The following is a 23,716-nucleotide window of genomic DNA, read 5'->3' as shown; positions in this document are numbered from 1 at the left end:
CTGGAAACCTAGCAAAACCATTCTGTCTAACCATTTAACTAGTTAGCAGGTTGCCATTTATTCTTGTAAACACCCAGATAAAGGGCACAGCGACAATAAAAACAGCCCATACTTGCCAAAAACATAAATTTTTACCTCAGATGTGTCGGTAGATCCCTAAGAAAAGACTTCCTGCTACTGAATTACACTTAGCATAAACCAATAACCCAAATGTAAAAGTATTGCTATGGGAAGGAAGCAGAACAACACAATGCGGAGCGTATTTAATAACTGGAAACAAACAAGCAAACAACATATAGCTGTGGATGTAGATTTTTCAAATGATTAGCGTTAGTGTTACCTCAAGATTCGTAATGGAAAAAAAAAAACAACAAAAACCAGGAAATCAAATGTGTAGCTTAGATTCAGATTTTTAAGTAGTTCTTCTGTCCTATTGTTGTCTCAGATCAGTCAGTGATGAAAATAATTTAAGGTCAAAAACGTAAATGCCTTTTTTAATGCTAGCTTACTCAAGACAAGCACTTGATGAACTACTCTTGAGTACTCTAGAGTATCTAACCCACTCCTTATACTACATCAACCATGTGTAGGCATAGGTGTGAATATTTTCTGACAGGATAATAGTGTAAAAGCAGTTTCACAGAGCTCCTACAATATATGGAGCAAAGTATCGGGACAACTGACTTTTCCAGCCGTATGTGGTTCTTCACCAAACTTTCACCGCAAACTTGGAGGCACATGATTATATAGGATGTCTTTGGAGGCCACTCTGTGCAACTGGGGAAGGTTTCTCAGCAATGACTTGGGTGGTTCCATGAAATTACGGAGTAAGAACGGGAGCTTTGAGGATTGATTTGGATTGCAGTTAATGCCAAAAGTCTGCTACACTGACTCAGGACTACAGTTTGCTTCTGATCACCATCACTGCACCCCGCAACATCGTTTATCTGTAACAAATGGACATTCGGTGCACCCCAGATGAGGATGGGTTCCCTCTTGAGTCAGGTTTCTTCCTCAAAAGCACGAAAATGCCCCAGTGCACAAAGCCAGCTCCACGAAGATATGCTTTACGTGGAGGATATTGAACTAAAAAAAGCTCAGAATACCTTAGGAATCATTGTAAATGCTGACTGAAATGAACCCCAGGCCTCCTCACCTCACCCTACACCACTACCTTTTTAGCAGTCGATTATCATAAATGGTGATTTCAGGGCGTTTCCATATGCAAATTGGCATTAGCATATATTAGTCTATTTAAGGATTTGCCCTAAACCCTAGAATCTAAGCCTAAAGATGTTTTTTTTTTTACTTATTTCACCAATCTTTCTTTCAGAATTTATTCATCAGTCTTGTTCTTGAGGATTCCTCTTTTTCTTTTACAGTTTGCGTTCTTTCACCTTTTACAGTCTAGCCTTTCTTTTTTTTCTTTCTTTCACACTTTTCTTTGTTTATTTCCTTCACGGTTTTCTTTCTTTCTTTCTTTCTTTTTTTCTTTCTTTCACAGTTTCTTTCTTTCACCTTTTACAGTCTTTTTTTCTTTCTTTCTTACTTCCTTTTTTTCTTTCTTTACTCTTTTACGGTCTGATTATTTCTTTCTTTCTTTCTTTCTTTCTTTCTTTCTTTCTTTCTTTCTTTCTTTCTTTCTTTCTTTCAGTTTTTTCTTTATCCTCTTAAAGTCTGGTTCTTGAGGATTCATTCTTTGTAGTACAGTTTTCTTTCTCCTTCCTTCCATCCCTCTCTCCCTCCCCCAGGCCTCATCACCTCACCCTACATCAGTTCCTGACTTTTTGGCTTACCTTCAATGATCATAAACTGTGATTTTGGGGTATTCACGTATGCAAATTAGCGTACATTAGCATATCAACTTCGAATGTGTGCGATTCATCAATGGCCGCCACATACGGATGTGTGTAAATACCAATTTCCTGACACGTACCAGCGTACAAATTTAGCGCAGATTGCGATCCAGATGCGTTCCAAAGTACAAATCATCGACGGACACATGAGACAGAAAGACCCTTTGCCCCTGATGTCAACCACTAGCTCCTTTGTCTTTGAGATGCAAATTTTTGAAAAGCCCATTGGGTACGCCTCTTTAACATTTCAATACAGCAATACAGATATTCTTTTTTTTTTATTGTTTTCTATTCGTAGCGCTTTGACCAGTGTGACCCAGGCTTCATTAGCTTTTATTCAACTCGGTTCGCTTCCTACTTATTATCTTAGCTCGCCTAGTTAACCTTGCACCCTTTTCTCAGGCCAGAATTCTTAGTTAGCATCGAAGCCTTACTATTACAGACCATTCGATTAGCACTGTATATTTCATTAGCTCAGCTCTCTGTTAACATCACTTTTTTTTTTTATTGGCACGGCTAACACCGTTAGTTCAGCTCACGCAGCTAGCGCCGTGGACTTGATTAGCTCTGCTCGCTCGGTTAGCACCGTAGCCTTCATTACATTGGCTCGCTCAGCTAGAGCTGTCACTTTCATTAGCTCAGCTTGCTCGGTTAGCATCGCAGACTTTGTTAACTCGGGATTTCTGCCTTCAAATAAAACCTCTGACTGTTAGCATAGAAACCCTGTCCTATAAAACCCCGGGTCAGCTTTTGAGAATGAAACGACGCAGCGTATTTTTTTTTTCACGCTCTCAGCACTTTTTCCGTAAATTCACAAAACTATAGTTAAACTTGAAGCCATTATCTTTGCCGCCACACTCGAATACTCGCTAGGCCAGGCGTCCCGCACCCTATTACCATCCTGACAGTTCACACGAAGGAGCGTAATTCATCACCGAGCGCCGTGTCGATAGTTCAAAGATGCACGTAGTGAGGAATAATGAAAAAGAAAAAAAAAAAAAGAAAAAAATTCTCTTACTTAACCCTCATCTTCTGTCCAGTACTTAGCACCTGAAATTGTACAGGACTGTTTTCATGACAAGGCAGAAAAGAGTTTAAGCTTTGACCTGCTTGTCAATCTGAGTAAATTGTCATAATGGATGGAAGATAGCAGCAGGCAAAAAGCATTTCCCATCATAAACCCTCTAAAAATAGACAGAGATTTTAGTCCTTGCTAGAAATTACTTCATAAAATGGACCAAACTGATCGTCTTAACCTTCTTAGTACACATCCACATGATTGTATGTCAGGGTTGTTAAGGGTCCGTCCCAAATGCATGCGTTCAGGTTGCTAGAATGCGTATGGCAGCCATTTTGAGGATTTGCCTTAAACCCTAGAATCTGAGCCTAAAGAGTTTATTCTTTACTCACTTTTTCATTTAATTTATTCCACCAAACTGTCTTTCAGCATTCATCCATCGAGCAGTCTTCTTTCTTTCTTTCTTTCTTTCTTTCTTTCTTTCTTTCTTTCTTTCTTTCTTTCTTTCTTTCTTTCTTTCTCTTACAGTCTGGATCTTTTCTCTTTTACAGTGTGGTTCTTTCTTTCTTTCTTTCTTTCTTTCTTTCTTTCTTTCTTTCTTTCTTTCTTTCTTTCTTTCTCTTACAGTCTGGATCTTTTCTCTTTTACAGTCTGGTTCTTTCTTTCTTTCTTTCTTTCTTTCTTTCTTTCTTTCTTTCTTTCTTTCTTTCTTCTTTTACAGTCTGGTTCTTTCTTTCGTTCTTTCTTTCGTTCTTTCTTTCTTTCTTTCTTTCTTTCTTTCTTTCTTCTTTTACAGTGTGGTTCTTTCTTTCTTTCTTTCTTTCTTTCTTTCTTTCTTTCTTTCTTTCTTTCTTTCTTTCTTTCTTTCTTTCACAGTGTGGTTCTTTCTTTCTTTCTTTCTTTCTTTCTTTCTTTCTTTCTTTCTTTCTTTCTTTCTTTCTTTCCTCTTTTACAGTCTGATTCTTTCTTTCTTTCATTCTTTCTTTCTTTCTTTCTTTCTTTCTTTCTTTCTTTCTTTCTTTCTTTCTTTCTTTCTTTCTTTCTCTTACAGTCTGGATCTTTTCTCTTTTACAGTCTGGTTCTTTCTTTCTTTCCTTTTTTCTTTTACAGTGTGGTTCTTTTTATCTTTCTTTCTGTTACAGTCTGGTTCATTCGTTCCTTCTTTTTTTTCTTTCTTTCTTTCTTTCTTTCTTTCTTTCTTTCTTTCTTTCTTTCTTTCTTTCTTTCTTTCTTTCTTTTCTCTTTTACAGTCTGTGTTTGAGTATTCTTTCTTTTACAGTTTACTTAATGTTACATTTCTTTCTTTTCTTCAATGCTTTCTTCCTTCCTTCCTTCCTTCCTTCCTTCCTTCCTTCCTTCCTTTCTTCCTTCCTTTCTCCCTTAATGACCATTAATAAATCTAAGATGTTAAATATGTATTTATTGGTTTTATATATACACAGTTTATTTTCTAGCCTTGGCTACTTTAGGCTTTTTCCATTAAATATCAGCCCACATTTTCACTTTCTACTTCCTTTTTTTGACGATAGTCGTGATGTGGCCGTGATGTTTGGGAAGGTGCAGTAATAAATGGAAGTCATTATTGGTAATGGAGATTAGCCCCTGCGCTGGATTGAAGAGCTTCTCCTTTATCTCTTCTCTGTCACCGCGCTGAAGCTCTGAACCATATTTACAGCTCGTTTTTACACGGATACCTCCGTAATGAATCCAGTAAATGGAGGTGATGTATACTGCTCCGAGTGATCCATCTCATTAGATACGAGTGCAGGAACGGCATAATTACACAGGGCGGCCACGGCCCCGCCCGCACGGACACCAGGCCAGCTATTGACCATTACGTCTAGAGCAGTGAAGCGAGCATAAAGAGTGGCTCGGGGATAAAAAATGCGCGTAAAAAGCACCTGGTTAACTTTTATCGCTCCTTCACGGCGGCAGGAGTGATCATCGGTCGAGCTATAAAGAAACTTTCCAAATCTCTGGGTCAAAGGAAAGTTCAGCACAGGCTGACAAACACCAATAGTGAGGTATTAATCCAGCTGATAACAACCACAGTGTGGGAACGTGTGTGTGTGTGTGTGGGGGGGTTCTGTTTTTCGGGCTAATAATCCACTAATAATTTACCTCCTAACGGAAATTACCAGCAGATGATGTCATAGAGCAGGTATCCAATCAGGAGCTTTACTTCAACTCACCTTCAATTGTGTCCACACATTTACTATAATCACATACTGGCTTTTTATTCATTCAATCAATGTGAATTTCTTTCTTTCTTTCTTTCTTTCTTTCTTTCTTTCTTTCTTTCTTTCTTTCTTTCTTCTTTTGAACTCATTCTCTTGGGTTTCTTTTTTTGTTGTAGTCTTTTGCATAATTCTTTCTTTCTTTCTTTCTTTCTTTCTTTCTTTCTTTCTTTCTTTCTTTCTTTCTTTCTTTCTTTCCTTCTTTCTTCGTTTTACCTTTTGCATTTATCCTCTTGGGGGTTTTTTTTGTTGAAGTTTTTTTTTACATAATTCTCTTTCTTTCTTTCTTTCTTTCTTTCTTTCTTTCTTTCTTTCTTTCTTTCTTTCTTTCTTTCTTTTCTTTCTATTTTCTTTCTCTCACCTTTTGCAGTATTGTTTGTTCTTTCTTTCTTTAATTATGAGAGAATTTCATTTGTAAACAAACTATAAATACATAATTACAAAAATGTCATTCCTTTTAAAACTTTCAGTTGAATTTATTCAGCAGGGGCTGAGGAACGAGTGTTTTTTTTTATCTCCCTCCCTCTCTCTCGTCCTCCAACACCCGGCTTCCGAAGCTTATCAAATTTAATATGCACTAATTTGACTTTAGCATGAAATCACACACACACTAGCCGAGGGTCACCTCTGACACATCTGATTCACGAATAATGTGCCGGGGTCACGTTTAATAAGTCCAACATGTGATCCTGCCAATTTTCTGCCTGCAAAGATTGTGGACTTTTGCTTAGCGAGGCTTAAAGGAGTCAGATAGTGGGGTTTAGCCGGCAAGCCAAGATTGTTAGACGAGGGATTGGTGCAGAATTTCCTCGAAATCCCCCTTTCTTAAAGAAAAACAAACAAAAAACAGCGAGAGAGAGAGAAAGAGAGACAGAGAGAGACAGAAAGAAGAGAAGAAGAGAGAGAGAGGAGAGAGTATTCTATCTATCTATCTATCTATCTATCTATCTATCTATCTATCTATCTATCTATCTATCTATCTATCTATCTATCTATCCATCCATCCATCCATCCATCCATCCATCCATCCATCCATCCATCCATCCATCACCTTTTACATGTTTCACATGTCTTTCTTTCTTTCTTTCTTTCTTTCTTTCTTTCTTTCTTTCTTTCTTTCTTTCTTTTTTAGTCTTGTTCTTGGGTTTTCTTTCTATAGTTTTACTTAACATTTTTCTCTTTCTTTCTTTCTTTCTTTCTTTCTTTCTTTCTTTCTTTCTTTCTTTCTTTCTTTCTTTCTTTCTTTCTTTCTTTCTTCCTTCCTTCCTTCCTTCCTTCCTTCCTCTCTTCCTTTCGTTCTTTCTTTTTCTTTTTTTAACTTTTCCTTTTTTCCTTCCTTTTATTCTTTTTATAGTGTAGTATAACTTTTTCTTTGCTCTTTCTTTCTATCACCTTTTACATTTTACATTTCTTTCTTTCTTCTTTTACAGTCTTTTTCTTTGTTTTAGTTTTTTTTATTCTTTCTTTGCTACAGTAAAATATTGGGGATGTGTATGATGTGTAACCTCAGTCCCAAAGCGAACACACCTGATTCATGATATACGCCACATACGGCTGTGTCTCAAATCACACTTATCCAAAGCCTTTTGTATGATATTGGGACTAATTAGTGCACTCCGTAGTGAACAGGTCGTGCTTCCCTGCCATGATTTAAGAGCGAACCCGGTCTTAAGTATGCTGTGTGTGCACGTCCGCTGTTCCCTCGCCTGATTTCCTGCTTACTTTACCAGACCAAATGTCAGCACCCTTTGAAAGTGGAGCGCTAAAGTCTTGTCGAGAGCAGCGGCGGGGAAATGGGAGGACGTCGAGCGTAAAAAGACTGAGAACTTTCACGAGGAACCGTATCGCGCTTTCATCTGACCTTTCTGTGCCGAACTTTAAACGCTTACGCCCCGGCGAGGGAAAACACCTCGGCTTGGGGACCAGAACGAGCGGAGATGCTAAGATGACGTTATGTCGTAGATACTGTACTAAATCAGTCACACAGTGCCGTGCTAGCTGGCTATTAGCTAGGATGGCTACGGTTTACCGCAGAAAATTCGGGGTGTTAGCTAAGCCTAAACTGCTAGCTAGCTAAAATAATGAATTAATTGGAACTTAGCACAAGCTACAGAAGCGCTGAAATCATGCTAGCAATTAACAAAGTATCCCAAAACTATAAAAAATTACCCGGAGAAGATCTCATGGGCGAAGAGACAGACAAGAAACATATTGAATTTTAGGCTTGTTGACCATGTTTTTGAGACACAACGAAGAAAAAATTAGCAAAGCGCTAATTCCACCGGTTACATAGGAACAGCTAAACTAGCGTGCTAATTCACCACTGTAGCTTCCACACAACAGCTTGAAAGAGAATGCAAAGAGAGATCTTTGCTAACATGTTAGCAAGCAATGAATTGACGTTCAGACTCATGTCCACTGTGGACATGTCCCAAATCACACACTTTAGTTACTTCATAGGCCACGGGGACATCATTGTAATCAACAATCTGTTATTTGTTTGTTGTTTTGGTGAGTATTAGTGATTAGTAATTATGAGATGTTTGACTGCTCAACCATCCAATAGGATGCCACAGACAATAGAGGCGGAGCTTCAAGTCTGTTAATGTATACATATCATTAACGTGATGAGCAAATGTGTAACGTCTGCTGCTGCAGGTGTGTGTGTGTGTGTGTGTGTGTGTGTGTGTGTGTGTGTGTGTGTGTGTGTGTGTGAGATAAAAAGATAAAATGGGTAAACAATAACCTTGACACGGACACCAAATAATACAGTCTCACATCTCCACTTCCTGTCCTCCATCAGATAGATAGAACAGAGCCAGGAGGAAAGAGTGAGAGAGAGAGAAAAAATAAAGAGATGAGATAGAAGAGAGTAATTGTGGAAAATAGAAAAAGAAATGATAAGTGAAAAGACAAAGAATAGTGTAAGAAGAAATCAGGAAGCGCTCCGTTTACATCAATCTGTCGTCCTAAAACAAACATCTGTACAAATGTATTATTATTATTATTATTATTTTAACAAAACTTTTCTTTGTAACCTTAAATTTTCTTTCTTTCTTTCTTTTTTTCTTTCTTTCTTTCTTTCTTTCTTTCTTTCTTTCTTTCTTTCTTTCTTTCTTTCTTTCTTTCTTTCACCTTTTACAATTTTCTTTCCTTCTTTCCTTCTTTCTTTCTTTCTTTCTTTCTTTCACCTTTTACAATATTCTTTCTTTCTTTCTTTTACATTTTAAAGTCATGTTCTTTCTTTCTTTCTTTCTTTCTTTCTTTCTTTCTTTCTTTCTTTCTTTCTTTCTTTCTTTCTTTCTTTCTTTCTTTCTTTCTCGCATTTTAAAATATTGTTCTCAGGTTTTCATTCTTTCTTTCTTTCTTTCTTTCTTTCTTTTTTTCTTTCTTTCTTTCTTTCTTTCTTTCTTTCTTTCTTTCTTTCTTTCTTTCTTTTCTTTCTTCCTTTCTTTCTTTCTTTCTTTCTTTCTTTGTTTCTTTCTTTCACCTTTTACAATTTTCTTTCCTTCTTTCCTTCTTTCTTTCTTTCTTTCTTTCTTTCTTTCACCTTTTACAATATTCTTTCTTTCTTTCTTTCACATTTTAAAGTCATGTTCTTTCTTTCTTTCTTTCTTTCTTTCTTTCTTTCTTTCTTTCTTTCTTTCTTTCTTTCTCGCATTTTAAAATATTGTTCTCAGGTTTTCTTTCTTTCTTTCTTTCTTTCTTTCTTTCTTTCTTTCTTTCTTTCTTTCTTTCTTTCTTTCTTTCTTTCTTTCTTTCTTTCCCAGTCTTGTTCCTGTTTTTTTTTCTCTTCTTGTTTTGCACATTAATTATTGGTCCATCACCTGAAGCGATTGCACACAGAAAACGTCATTAATATTGTTTGTGTTCTGCAGCAGAAATCTAACAGCTGGTGAAGAATCTCTTCATCCTGAACCAGGAGAAAGTCATTTTCCTCCACCTGAATTTCTACAACAATTTCTACAACTAAACCTCTGCTGTCCTTCAGATTTTCAACCGAACACCTGGTGATTTAAACACGTTTAAGCTCCTCCTACTAAGACTGATTGACTGGTGTGCGGTGAATACGTGAACAGGATTACACGTGTTTTTTTTGTGAAATTGAGAAAGGGTGATGATGAGACGTCGCAATAGCAAATGGGGGGATTGCTTTAGCTTTTTTTTTTTATTATTCAGAGGAATCCTACCTCGTTAAACAGAAAATGAAATGACTTCGGATTTGCATTTTAATTCCTGCAGCCATTTTTATATCGGCCATGAAAATTCAACCGAAAACAATACACTTTACAGTTACATTCGAATTACGTTTTAGGTTACGTGCGCAGAAAAAGAGAGACAGAGGGGCAACGAGACTGAAATAAAAAAGAAAAAAGTGAAAGAATACAAAAAAAAAAAGGGAGAAATTGTGCAAACAAAACAATCTGGGAGAGAAAAAGAGAAATACAGAAAGAAATAGCATTTGATGTAAGGACAAAGGGAAAGGGGCAAAAAGAGAGTGGGAGAGAGAGAAATGGGGAGAGAGGGTATTTGAAAAGGAGAGAATAACAGGTAGTAGGTAGACAGAGATGGAAAGAAAATAGATTAAGAGAAAGAACAAGAGGGAGATAGTAAATAAGGGAGAGAGAGTGATATAGAGAGAGAGAGAGAGAGAGAGAGAGAGAGAGAGAGAGAGAGAGAGAGAGAGAGAGAGAGAGAGAAGAGATGGGGATGAAGACGTGGCAAAAAGGAAGAAACAAAGAAATGGATGCCACTAGATGGCAGACTTGAGTGGTGCATCATCTCTGTATCTCTCTCTCATAAATGTGTGCGTGAAAGAGAGAGAGAAACAGAGCGACTAAGAGACAAGACAGAAAGAAATCAGTGTGCAGTCTCTCTTTCGTTCTCTCAACACACACACACACACACACACACACACACACACACACTCAATAGAGGTGCACTGGTTTACTGTAGGTGTGTGTGTTTTATGTGAGAGAGAGAGAGAGAGAGAGAGAGAGAGAGAGAGAGAGAGAGAGAGTGTCTTGTTTTTTAGTTGCTTCTTTCGTTCTCTCCACACACACACACACACACACACACACACACACACACACACACAATCGATAGAGGTGCAATGGTTTACTGTAGGGGTGTGTGTGTGTGTGTGTGTTGAGAGAAAGAGAGAGCAACTAAACACACACACACACACACACACACACACACACACACACACACACACACACACACACACACACACACAGAGTAAACCAATGTGCCTTTATCGATTTTGCATGTGTGTGTGTGTGTGTGTGTGTGTGTGTGTGTGTGTGTGTGTGTGTGTGTGTGTTGAGGGAAAAAGGAGAGATACACACTGCATTTTAAACCTAAGACTCATTCATTTTAAAGTGTTGTGTCGGTAAGCCCCGCCTCCCACATTTGCATATTCGTCTTTTGCATATTCATTACCTGTTACATCACTGAGCCCGTTTTATCAACAGATTATTCTGTTCATAAAATACACCCTATAAATTATTTACTTATTTTTTATTACCTTTAATTCTATTCCCACAATGAAATAATGATAATTGTATTAGTTTATACGTTAATAAAAATATAATATAAATAAAATAACTGAATTATATTTTAAATATATACATATATTATTTATTTTTATTTTTTCACATTTGCATATTTATCACCTGTTCCATCACTGAACCTGTTTTATCAACAGTTTATACTATTCATAAACTACATGCTATAAATGATTTTAAATAACTACAATTCTATTCAAATAATGGAATAATTAAATTAAATTTAAATGTAATTATTATTTATTATTTAATTTAAATACATTTTATTTAATGACATATATATATATATATATATATATATATATATATATATATATATATATATATATATATATATATATATATATATATATATATATTTAATTTTTTTTTTTTTTCTTTTTTTTTTCTTTTTCAGGCTTAAGATGCTGAATACTTATCATACTGAGGTTAAAAAGAAAAAAAAAAGAAAAAAGAAAAGAAAAATGCATCTCTGTTCTAGTGGGGCAGAGCTACAACTGCCCCTATTTGGACATGTCCTTATAATAATCATAATACGTCCATTCGATAAGACTTGAATCAACATATACAACCCTGCGGAATTCTGATTGGTCCCAGGATTGGATCTCTTGGAAACAGTCCCTGATTATTTCAATACAAATACACAATACACTACATAGAATTATCTAACACACACACACACACACACACACACACACACACACACACACACACACACACACACACACACACACAGGTACACAATGCACAGTAGCGCAGTGCACACAGTGATTTAAGACAAATGCGTTATGAGCAAAGGTTTGTGGACGCCTGACAAGCTTGGTATACTGGAGATGCTTAGTTTTGAACACCCCATTCCACATTTGCTCTCATAGTAAGCTCCACTCGTCTGGGTAAATATTCCATTCGATTTTGTGGAGATTTGTATTCATAGAGCATTAGTAATGTCGGGTACTGATGTAGCTGAGGTTTAGGTCTCCTAGTTGGGGTGAATGGAAAATGTCATGCTACCACATCCAAAGATATTAAATTCCTACAAATTTGTGGTAACAAGTTTGTGGAAGAACCACGTAGATCGTAAAAAGTTGGATGTCCACATATTTTTGATCTATGTTCCACCGCACAATACTACACTACATCGTCTTACATGATTTGACTGTAAATTAGCTGTAATTCATTGTACAATACACACAACTGCACTATACACTAGTACACAACTAAACAATACGTTAAATTGTACAATAAAAATAGAAAACACACACACAGCCACTGCCTAACTGACAGCCACTTAGTGCAAAGAATCACACAACTACACAACTGGCCCAAATACACAACAGGGATAGTTACAACAATATGTAAAAGTCTATAAAAAATTATTTTTGATTTCGAAATGTTTAATTTTTTTTTGCATATTTTCACATTTATGATTCAGTCAATCAAGCACATTTTCTTTACACAAAATGAATTAATACAAAATTGTTTTTTTTTTTCTTTCATTTATTAAAGAGGGAAAAAAGATGTCCAAACCTGCCCCTTGTAAAAAAGTAATTGCCCCCTTAACCTAATAACTGGTTGTGCCAACCTTACAACAACTGCAATCAAGTGTTTGTGATAACCGGCAATGAGTCTTTCAAATCGCTGTGTAGGATGTTTGGCCCGCTCTTCTTTGCAGAATTGCTGGTTGTTTATTTAAAATGAACGGCCTGTTTAAAGTCATTCCTGTGCGGTGAAAAAAACTTTTTTCACAGCTTTTTATATTAACGTTTTGTTTAGGTACATCCCCCAGCATCATTTAAAAACTGCTTTTATATATATACTCTGGTTGCCTTTGTGCAGAATTGTGCTTGATCATTGGAATCATTTAAGTGTAACAAATATGTAAAAAAAATAAATAAATAAATCAATAAAGACTTTTTCCACTGCTTTTTGAACAATACTTTTCGCTTAAAGTCATTCCAAAGCATCTTGTAGATTAAAGTCTGGACTTTGACCAGGCCACTCAAAAACCTTGATTTATTTTTTTTCTAAAGCCATTCAGAGGTGGACTTGCTGGTGTGTTTCAGATCAATGTCCTGCCATGTAACCCAGAGACACTTGAGCTTGAGGTCATGAGCTCAATATTCTTTATCATATTTTTGTGGTAGAGTGCAGAATTCATGGTTACATCAATTATGGCAAGTCGTCCAGGTACTGAAGCAGCATAGCAGCCTCAGACCATCACACAACCACCACCAGGTTTGACTGTTGCTATGATGTTCTTTTTATAATATGCTGTTTATTTTTACGCCGGTTAACACACCTTCCAAAAAGATTGATCAGTCCACAGAATATTTGCTCCAGAATTTTTTTTGCAGAATTTAAGATGAGTCTTTGTGTACTGTTTGGTCAGCAGTGGTTTTCGCCTTGGAACTCTCCCATGTATGCTGAACACTGTCCTTAACTGAGGCAAGTGAAGCCTGCAAGTTCTTTAGATGGTCTAATGAGTTCTATTATAAGGTCCTGGATGAGTCGTCATTGCGCTCTTGGAGTAATTTTGGTAGGACAGCCACTCCAAGAAAGGTTTACCACAAGGTTTCTCCATTTGTGGATAATGGCTCTCACTGTGCTTCACTGGAGTCCTAATGTCTTAGAAATGACTTTGTAACCCTTTCCATAATGATACATGTCAATTACTTTGATTCTCCTCAGTTCTTCAATTTCTTGAGATCACAGCAGCTCTTTTAGCATGCTTTAGTTTGTCAGACAGGTTTTATTTATTTCTTAATTCAATTTAGTGAAAATATGTACAAATAATCTCAGCTTTCCAAAGGAAAAAATTTGAAACACAATTCATTCACGATTAAGGCTACATCGACACTAATCCGGATAAATTTTCATTTTAAAAAAGCAACACGTTCGCACTTTCGTTTTTAAATCGTTTTCCAAAAGTTGCTCATCCCCACTAAAACGCCTGCGACGTTTCCGCCTGGGGTTTATTTACTTTACGAGTTCGTTTATAACGTGATGACAAAATGACAAAAAATGTGTTTTCGAAAGCATCACTTTTGTTGCTGTTTTCAAAAAGCTACGATATTGTTGACTGGATGGACGGAAGGCCAAAACTGAGAGAAAAATATGCGTTTTCAAATGAAAATGTATTAGTGTTCATGGCCTTAGCAATTGCTTTTTAATAGAGGTTCAGAAGGTTTTCTTTCCGTTCATTCATTTAAAAACTGCTTTTTGTATTTAGTCCTGTTATCTTAGTGCAGTTGAAAAATGTGCTTGATGATCTGAATAATTTAAGTGTGACAGGTATGCAAAATGAAATAAATATGTATATCATTATAACTGTATAACTACACAACTATACACCAGTATTATGCTAGACAAAGAGTTGATCCGCTCCTGTTTTTCTCATATTTAGAATTAGAAGTTGTAAAGGCCACCTGCGGTGAGTTTAATGTTCACCAAAGAGAGAGGAACATTCCAAACGGAGCTCAGCGCTTTAGCTGCAGGGAAGGGAACGAGCGAATGGAGAGCAGGAAAGATAATTCTGGACTCGACGAAGCGAAGGGTTAATGATGCTGCTCTTCGGCTCATCACTTTCTTCCTTTAGCGCTTTGATCTTTCTTTTTGATTAGAAACCCGCTCAGGTGTTGTGGAGGGGGGTTCGTGACCAAGTGACCACCCGCTTCTTCCATAACTCACCTTACTAGCATTAGTGATCTAACACAACATGTAGAAAAATTGCTGTAAAACAACATGTATATAAAAGCAGTGGTGTGCGGTCAGGGCCAACAAAGCCTTCTCTGCTGGCCTAAACACTATTAGATCACTGATCTGCACTTACAACCTAAATTCTAATATTTGTTCCATGAAATTTTATTAATTTATTCCCAACAGTTTATTCTCTTCATTTCGTTTCTCTTAGCTGCACTGTACGTGTATGTGGATGTTAGATTATTTGTTTAATCAGATTTCAGCCTCTATTTTCTGCCATGTCAATCTAATCTGCCCAGGGCCTTCATAGTCAGTACTGCTGGCCTTTTAACCTTAGTCTCTATTAGAAATTAGTCTGTTTTTTTTCCGTCCAGCATTTTTCCGTTCTCTGATTGGTTGTTCAGAAAGAAACTGTTACAGCCAAGTTCGACTGGCAAAACACATCTGTAATAATAATAATTAATACATCTGAGTTAGACTTTTTTAATCCCTACAGAGGAAGAGAAATTGATTTGGTTTTGGACATACTTAAAAAAAAAAAAAAACATTTTCAAGAAAAAAAGAAGACATTCAAGAAGACATCTTGAGGAGAGGTCGGCCAACCCCAAAGCTAGCTAGCCTGTCTCAGCCCAGGAAAGGGTTTGTTTGCCAATTCCAGACCAGTGCCTACGAACGGTACCACTGGCTTACAGCCTCTGAGGAGCGGTGCAAATTATGGGTATGCATGTCTGGTAAGTAGGTTGTATTTAATTTAAATTAGACAGAATTAACACAGAAAAACTGATGTAACAACATGTAGAGAAAGTGATGTAACATGTAGACAGAGTGAAGGAAAACAACATGTAGAGAAAGTGATGTAACAACATGTAGAGAAAGTGATGTAACCACATTTAGAAAGAGTGATATAACACAACATGTAAAAAGAGACAAACACAAAATACATTCTATACCATAGAGGTAAAATGCATGCTACACAATACTTCGGAACCCACGTATTAGCAAGCTAGAATAAAAAGCGCTGCTAGCCGAGACACACCGCGAGAGGACACGAATTACAGGATAGTAAGCGCTGGTTGGGCAGCATGATGTGCGTTAATTAGCATGTAGAGTGCTAATTACATCTGAGTGTACACCATAGTGTCACAGGAAGTGACTTCACCCTCCTCCCGTCCTACAGAAACACTAATTTACTTCAACGGTTGGTCTTTTTACCCAGCGTGCTCTGGGGCTGTGCGCCCATGAAACTGATAGATTATTTTGTCGAGCTGTCACGGCTGGAGGTTTAAGTGAAATGCCGACGGGTGGACGGCTAATTAATTCGGTTCCCTCTCCTGCACAAACACATCAGACGGGCTGACGCAAACGCACACTCACCGCATGTTTAAGCAGCAGCGGGACCGACGGAAAGACAGACGGACAGACGTAGACAACGTCCTGCTATGACTATACAGAACAAACCATCAGTATGTCTTTGAAGAGAAAAAAAAAAAAACATTGCATCATGGAAAGGAAGGCTCAAATGAAAAAATGGCTGACAAGATCGTCAACATGATGTCTTTTGTATTTATTCATGTTATGCTACGTTCGCTTGAAATGAATAGCAACATTGTATCGCTAAGAATGTGGAAACCCTGAGAAAATCGCTCACAAGCTCACTGGTATTTTACCCCAAAACAATATGCTAATTTCCCTGTTCTCGTGCAAACACGCTAACTTCAGAAACATACTACATGTTGTTTCATCGCTGTAATGCTAACACATTGTAATGCTAGCGTGTTAAACGCGACGATAAGTACCTCTGGGAACATTCTAATTCTTCTTCCTTGGGTAACGTGTACAGGTTTTAACTCTGAAATCATGCTACCGTGATCATATATTACCACTGAACACTAATTCTTCATCATTGTTCTAGCGCATCCTGGTCTTTACACGGAAAAACCAAACTCGTTCTTCATATAAACATGTCAACTCCCACCACTGAAGACATACCAGCGACATTTTCTCACACAAATTTTTAGGCTTCCAACAAGGAAAACATGCTAGGTCTCTTTCTTTACACCAATATATAGTTTCTTAACACTGAAACAATGCTATGTTCCTTTCTTTATCCTTATAATTTGTCTTTTAGTCATTATAAACGTGCAAGCTCCCCTTTTCTCCTGCTAATATATAGTCTCAAACACTGAAAACATGCTAGTTGCCTTTCCCCATGATAAGATAGAGTCCATTTAACACTGAAAACATGTTATCTATCTTTCCTCATGCTAATATTTAGGCTTCTGACACAGAAAACACGTACCTTTTTGTTACACTAAAGCCCTATTCGGACGGGACTAGTTTTCCAAACAACGTTTGAGTTAGAATTTTTTTCAGCCGACGTCTGTCATTCCATGTATTTTTGGAAAAAAACTTTTTCACCAATCACAGACATTCGCATTCGGACGGGATTAGATTTCTCAGAGGAGCGCCGAGTTTGCTAAAATACAGTAATTTGCTCTGGAATTTTTACAGAGGTCGTGTGAGAAAAAGACAGACATGGCAGATTCGGACTGGAATAAAATCACAAAGTACCTCTGTGAAACAGAAATTTCTCTAACGACTCCCTGTAAAACTAGTCCCATCCGAATAGGGCTTAAGATATATTCTTAACAATGAAAACACGGACGTTCCCTTTCTTTATGCTAATATGTAGTCTATCCATCATTAAAACATGGTCCCTTTCTTCATGCTAATATATAGCCAGTTAACACTTAAAACATGTTAGCTAACTTTCCTCATGCTATTATATGAGTCTCTTAACACAGAAAACATGCTAGCACCTATTTTTCATGTCAATATTTAGGCATCTAACACAGAAAACGTTAGTTCCCTTTCTTCATGCTAATATATAGTCTCCTATTACTAAAAACATGCTAGTGCCCTTTCCTCATGCTATTGCTTAGTCTATTTAACACCGATTACACGATAGTTCCCTTTCCTCATTGCAATAAATAGTTTAAAAATGTGTAAATATGCTAGCTCTCTTTTACCATGCTAATGTATGGTCACTGTAACACTGAAAACAGGCTAGTTCCATTTTCTCATGCTATTATAGAGTCCGTTTAACACTGAAAACATGCTAGTACCCTCTCTACATGCTATTATAGAGTCCGTTTAACACTAAAAACATGCTGGTACCTTTTCCTCATGCTTTTATAGAGTTTATCACTGAAAACATGCTAGTGCCCTTTCGTCATTGTGTTGTATAGTCTCAAAATGTAAAAAAAATGCTACCTTTTTATTTGCCAAGCTAATAAATATTCACTTAAGCACTAAAAACATGCTAACTCACTATTCTCGTGCTAATATCGAGTCTACTTAACACTGAAAACATGCTAATTCCCTTTCCTCATGCACATTTTTGGCTCTCAACACTGAAAACATGCTAGTTCTGTTCCTCGTGGTAATATATAGTCTCTTAAATACTGAAAACATGTTAGCTCCCTTTCCTCATTGTAATATATAGTATTAAAATGTGTAAATATGCTAGTGCTCCTTTGTCATGCTAATATATAGTCATTTTAGCACAGAAAACAGGTTAGTTCTCTTTTCTCTTGCTAATATGCAGACCTTTACCACTGGAAACAAACTAGTTCCGTTTCCTCATTTTAATATATAGTCTCTCCGAACCTGAAAACATATTAGCTCTCGCTCGTCAGACACAAAAGATAAAATTCTATCCTGAAAATGTATTTTGTGCATGTTCAGACAAATGTGTTAACGGAGTTGAGATGAGTATGTGGTATTCGTTCCTGAGTTTTCCTGGCTACTGGGTTAGCTTGAGCAATGAGACTTAGCATGTGTAAAAGATAAACCCTGAGGCGATACGATAATTCGGAGTAAAATATTGTGATCTCATATGCAGTGGTGTGTTTTAGCTGACAGGAAGGATGCAGGACTCTCTCGCCTATTTTACAGCCAGCATCAAAACTCATTCTCTGCCCCCTCGCGCCCTTCCACAAGTCCGTGATGAGATTCGAGTCGTTCCCTGTGGCGACGAGGGTGGAAAGGACAGAACTGCATCGCTCCATCACACACAGCCCATGACTGGAGGAACTAAAGTGTGTGTGAGTGTATATGTTTAGCGCTGACCTCGGAGTCATCTGATGTTTCCCTGATGGAGTGGGAGGTCAAGCGTTCACTGACTCCAATGCCTCGCCTCCAGTTTTTTTCTTTTTTACACACCTTCGCTTTACCTGACCTAGTTATCTGAAGCTTTGCGATACCTGGTAAATATATACGGAGAACATTCCAACTCGATCATCTTATGCTAATAAACGTGTTTTTTAACCTTGAAAACATGCTAACAACGTGTAACACGATATTTGTTTTCCAAAACACGCACATCTTGCCCCTGAAAACGTATGTCAGGATGAAGATTTAGCTTGTTTTCTAAATGTAATGGAATTTTTGTGTTTACGTTTTAGCCAAAAACGCATAATGACAAGAGATCATAATTAGCATACACTTTTTTTTTTTACAATTAGCATTCATATATATATATATATATATATATATATATATATATATATATATATATATATATATATATATATATATATATATATATATATAATTAAACATCATGAAACCCATGAATCTCTGGCTTTTTTTTGGGGTCCCAACCAGGATCTTATTAGCATTCTTAAAAAGATATTACGCTAATGACATGGTTGAGCTAGATTGGTTAGCAATTTGACTAGGTAGTTTCGACTTCAGATCAGCATTTTTAGTCAAAAGCTAGCAGGCCAACAGGTGAACATTCCCCACGTAAAGAATACGTAGCATTAGCATGGGTGATAAAGGGGTTAAACAGTTCCCAAGTAACTCGAAGTGGTGAAGTAAAGCTGTAAAGCGTTCACCCGAGGCATCCGAATCATCAAACGCTTGACCTCACACTTCATCAGGGAAAGATCAGACGCTGCTGAGGTAACCGCTAAACACGCACACATTTGCTTCTTAAAACCACAGTGTGTGTATGTGTGTGAGAGAGAAACAGACTGAGCGATGTGATCCTGTCCTTTCCGCCCTCTCAGCCACAGGGAACAGACTCAAATCTCATCACAAGTGTGGAAGGGTGGAAACGCAGCAAGTGAGTTTTGATGCTGTTGTAGCGTTGCGGTGTAGCGGAGGGATTGTCATGTCCCCAGTTTTCCTCACACACTGTCACCAGAAATACATCACTTTATTTGTTGAGTTGCTGTTTATGTCAAAGAACAGTTTTTTGCTAAAGTTGATTGTGTCTATCATGCCTCTTTTTCTCGCAATTCCGTCGTTTCTTTGTTGTTGCGTAGTGGCCATAATATGAACTACACCAAAATATACAACATACACCTACACGGAACTCATAATACGATTTCTGCGCTTGATATTCAAACCAGGAACTGTGTGTACAGACGCTGCTCATCTGGATATCTCCCAACCATAATCGTAACCATAGCCACTGAAACTAAATGTGTCAGCTTGAATTTTATACTCGGTTTAAGACACCTGTGATTATGACTGTAAGTAAGATGAAACACTTGCCTGAGCTTGTAAAGGTCCGCCTGTGCCACAAAAACAGCTCTGACCCGTCAAGACATAGCCTCCACAAGACTTCTAAAGGTGTGTTGTAGTATCAGGCACCAAGACATAAGCAGCAGATCTTGTAAATCCTGTACATTTTGAGTTGAAGCATCGATGAATTGCTCCTGTTCATCCAGCACCTTCAACAGATCTGGGGGAATTTGGAGAACACCTTCGTTAAGTTTGACAAAACCCTTCTTAAAGCAATTTTGAGGAATGCTATAAGAGGTCATTGATATTATGGAAGACCGTTGCAATGAATTGATGTACTTGTGGTGCAACAATGTTTAAGTAGCCAGGAAAGTTAATCTAGAAAAGTTTTCACATGGCTTCACTTTTTTTTACATTTTAAGTTCCAGCCTTATTCTAAAATGGTTTACATTTATTTTTCCTCAAAATTCTACAAACAAAACTCCATAATGAAACGTGAGAAAGGTTTGTTTGAAATCTTTGCAAGTATTTACACCATTTGCCACGAATTTAACTCATGTGCATTCTGTTTCCACTGATTATCCTTAAGATGTTTCCACAACTTGATTGGAGTCCACTTGTGGTAAATTCAGTTGATTGGACATAATTTGAAAGGCACACATGTCTATAGAAGGTCCCACAGTTGCATGTCAGAGTACAAACCAAGCCAGGAAGTCCAAGGAATTGTCTGTAGACCTCTGAGAGCATTAAAGGTATCAATAGGCATAGTGGCCTCCATCGTCCGTAAATGAAAGTTTGGAACCACCAGGACACTTTCTAGTGCGGAGCTTCAAAAAATCCTTCAACAATGTATTGAGCAAAGGTTGTAAATACTTATGTACATGTAATTTTTTTTTCATTATTTATTTTTAATACATTTGCAAATATTTTAAACAAACTTTTTTTCAGATGCACTGTAGGTATTAAAGTAACATCCAAATAAATACCACATCCCAAGGTTTCTCTTTTTTTTCTGCCAATTAATACTTTTTTTTCACACAATTCTGCCTTTTTTTTTTTTTTTCTTTTTTTTTTTTGCAATTCCGACTTTACATTTTCCCAATTCTGACTTTATTTCTTGCGATTTCAACTTCTAGCATTTCTGACAGTTTTTTCTTGCGATTCTGACTTTAATGCTGCCAAATCTGAATTTATTTCTGCCAGTTCCTAATTTATTTCTCTGCACTTTTGACTTTATTTATAACAATTAAAATGTTTTTATACAAATTATGACATTATTCTCGCAATTCCGACTTTATTTCTACCCTTGTCGTCTTTGTTTCTCTCAATTCCAACTGGCATCGAGAAACCCAGAGCATCCACATTACCTTCAGCGGCTCACATCTTGGGATCGTCTTCCCTGGGTAATTGAAGAACCTAGACCCAGGTGTCGAAAACTTTATCCAACGCTCCATGGTCCATTCGCGAAACGACCTTTGTTGAACAAGGATGTACAAGATCTAAAAAAAACAAAGATTTGAGTGATAAAATGTCACTCAAGCTTCTTGATCAGACATGTTAGTGTAATTAAAAGTGTGCAGAACCGGTGATTCCCCCCCTCATGCATTATGCAGCACTGATCAAATTATTCATGCCGCTTCAAGATGGCTGCTCTCCAAGCGAACAGGCTTTCAAATTCTGGACCGGTGAAATGTGCCAAAACTATTTCTCCCAAGACTTTTTCCAATCTCGGTAAAATCGAATGCGGCTCGCGTGTCTGAGAAGCTACGCTAGGCGGGAAGCTCTAATCTATTCTACTGATTTCAGTTATTTCACAGGATTTATACCACAGCAATGTTGAAATTCTGGATTCTGTTTGGTGTTGATAATTTTTTTTTTTTTATTCTAAATGTAATGCTGCCTATGGCATTAGTTCCAGGGTATGTTGTGTATATTCCACACTTAGGGTTGCTTTCTATGGGAAGCAACGTTTTTTGGTGTCCAGCTTCAAGAATCTTAAAAAAAAATTATCAAATCCTGACAATTTCGCATATCGAGGGAGTAAATGAAGGAAGGATCGAAGGAATGAAGACATTTGTTATTGTATGCTGAAACAAGTAGAACAGTTAAGTAGATCTTATCTTTGGAAAATTACATATTAAATGTAAAACACACACTGTATTACTTATTATTATCTGTATTACTCAAATGAGGTCTAACAAATGTTAAATATTAAATTAAAATGATGCATTTCTTTAATTTTATTTAATCATTAAAATTGTACCCAATTTAATCAATTACTCAATTAAATCAATTTATTAAAAATTGTATTGCTGTTTGTGGATTTAGAGAAAGCGTACAACGGAGTTGTGGTATTGTATGAGGAAGTCAGGTGTGTCAGAGAAGTATGTGAGGGTGGTGCAGGACATGTATGAGGACAGTGTAACAGCAGTGAAGTGTGCAGTAGGAACAACAGACTGGTTTAAGGTGGAGGTTGGACTGCATTAAGGATCGGCTCTGAGCCCTTTCCTGTTTGCGTAGTCTCCGTGGACCATGATGTTTGTGGATAATATTGTGATTTGTGGTGAGAGTAGGGAGCAGGTTGAGAAGATTCTGGAGAGATGGAGATATGTGCTGGAGAGAAGGGGAATGAAAGTCAGTAGGAGTAAGACAGAGTACATGTGTGTGAATGAGAGGGAGGGCAGTGGAGTGGTGCGGTTGCATGGAGAAGAGGTGGAAAAGGTGGAGGAGTTCCGGTACCTAAAGTCAACCGTGCAAAGTAATGGATAGTGTGTTAGAGAAGTGAAGAAAAGAGTGCAGGCAGGGTGGAGTGGGTGGAGAAGAGTGATGACAGGAGTGATTTGTGAGAGAAGAGTATCTGTGAGAGTGAAAGGGAAAGTTTATAGGACTGTGGTGAGTCCTGAGATGATGTATGGTTTAGAGACAGTGGCATTGAGTAAAAGACAGGAGGTGGAGCTGGAGGTAGAAGAGCTGGAGATGTTGAGGTTTTCGTTGGGAGTGACGACGATGGACAGGATTAGAAACGAGTTTATTAGAGGGACAGCGCATGTAGGACGTTTTGGAGACAAGGTGAGGGAGGCGAGATTGAGATGGTTTGGACATGTGCAGAGGAGGGACAGGGCGTATATTGGTAGGAGACTGCTGAGGATGGAGCCTCCAGGAGGGAGGAAAAGAGGAAGGCCAAAGAGGAGGTTTATGGATGTGGTGAAGGAAGACATGCAGGTGGTTGGGGTAAAGGAGGCAAATGTAAAGGACAGGGGGGTATGAAGAAGGTTGATCCGTAAATGTAAATACATTTAACATTATTTTGGGTGCAGGATTCAAGAAATGATGTATGTTTTAGTCTCGCCTGCAATTTTGTAAATTCATAGCTTACTCCAATTAATTCCAATGGAAAGTTTCCAGTCTTAAATTCCTGAATTTTTGAAACCCTATTGTTACTATAATTGGACATGCTATACATGCAATGCTACTGATAAACAGTAACTCTGCTTCATGTGGATTGTTTTCCTGACATCACAGTTCATGTTTTTTCAAACTAGAAACCTACCAAAGGATGTGCTGCATTTCTATTCAAACCCTGATAACTTTTAATTACATGCTTTGGAAAGGATCCATATTTTATGTATATAACAAGAAAGAATTCAAACATGAACCGTGAAGAGAGACGAAAGACAAAAAAACAAAAAAAACAAACCCCCGAAAAAACACCAGCGCCCTCAAAAGCGTCGTTGGATTATTATTTTTTTGTTTGTTTTAAAGTGTCTTTACGTCAGCTCTCATTATCTCTGTATATGTGTA

General features: G+C 37.4%; 1 long non-coding RNA gene across 1 annotated transcript in view; it reads right to left on the bottom strand.

Annotated features, from left to right (window-relative positions):
* Nucleotides 1–8,154: 8,154 nt before the first annotated feature.
* LOC310715823 overlaps nt 8,155–23,716 on the bottom strand; it is a 334,724-nt gene continuing 319,162 nt past the window's right edge. Inside the window, exon 2 of the long non-coding RNA XR_014530398.1 lies at nt 8,155–8,574. This is a non-coding gene — a long non-coding RNA (uncharacterized lncRNA). The remainder of the gene's footprint in view (nt 8,575–23,716) is intronic.

The sequence above is a fragment of the Silurus aristotelis genome, assembly GCF_946808225.1.
Source record: "Silurus aristotelis genome assembly, chromosome: 20".
Classification (NCBI taxonomy): Eukaryota; Metazoa; Chordata; class Actinopteri; order Siluriformes; family Siluridae; genus Silurus; species Silurus aristotelis.
This window is presented reverse-complemented; position numbering and strand designations above follow the sequence as displayed.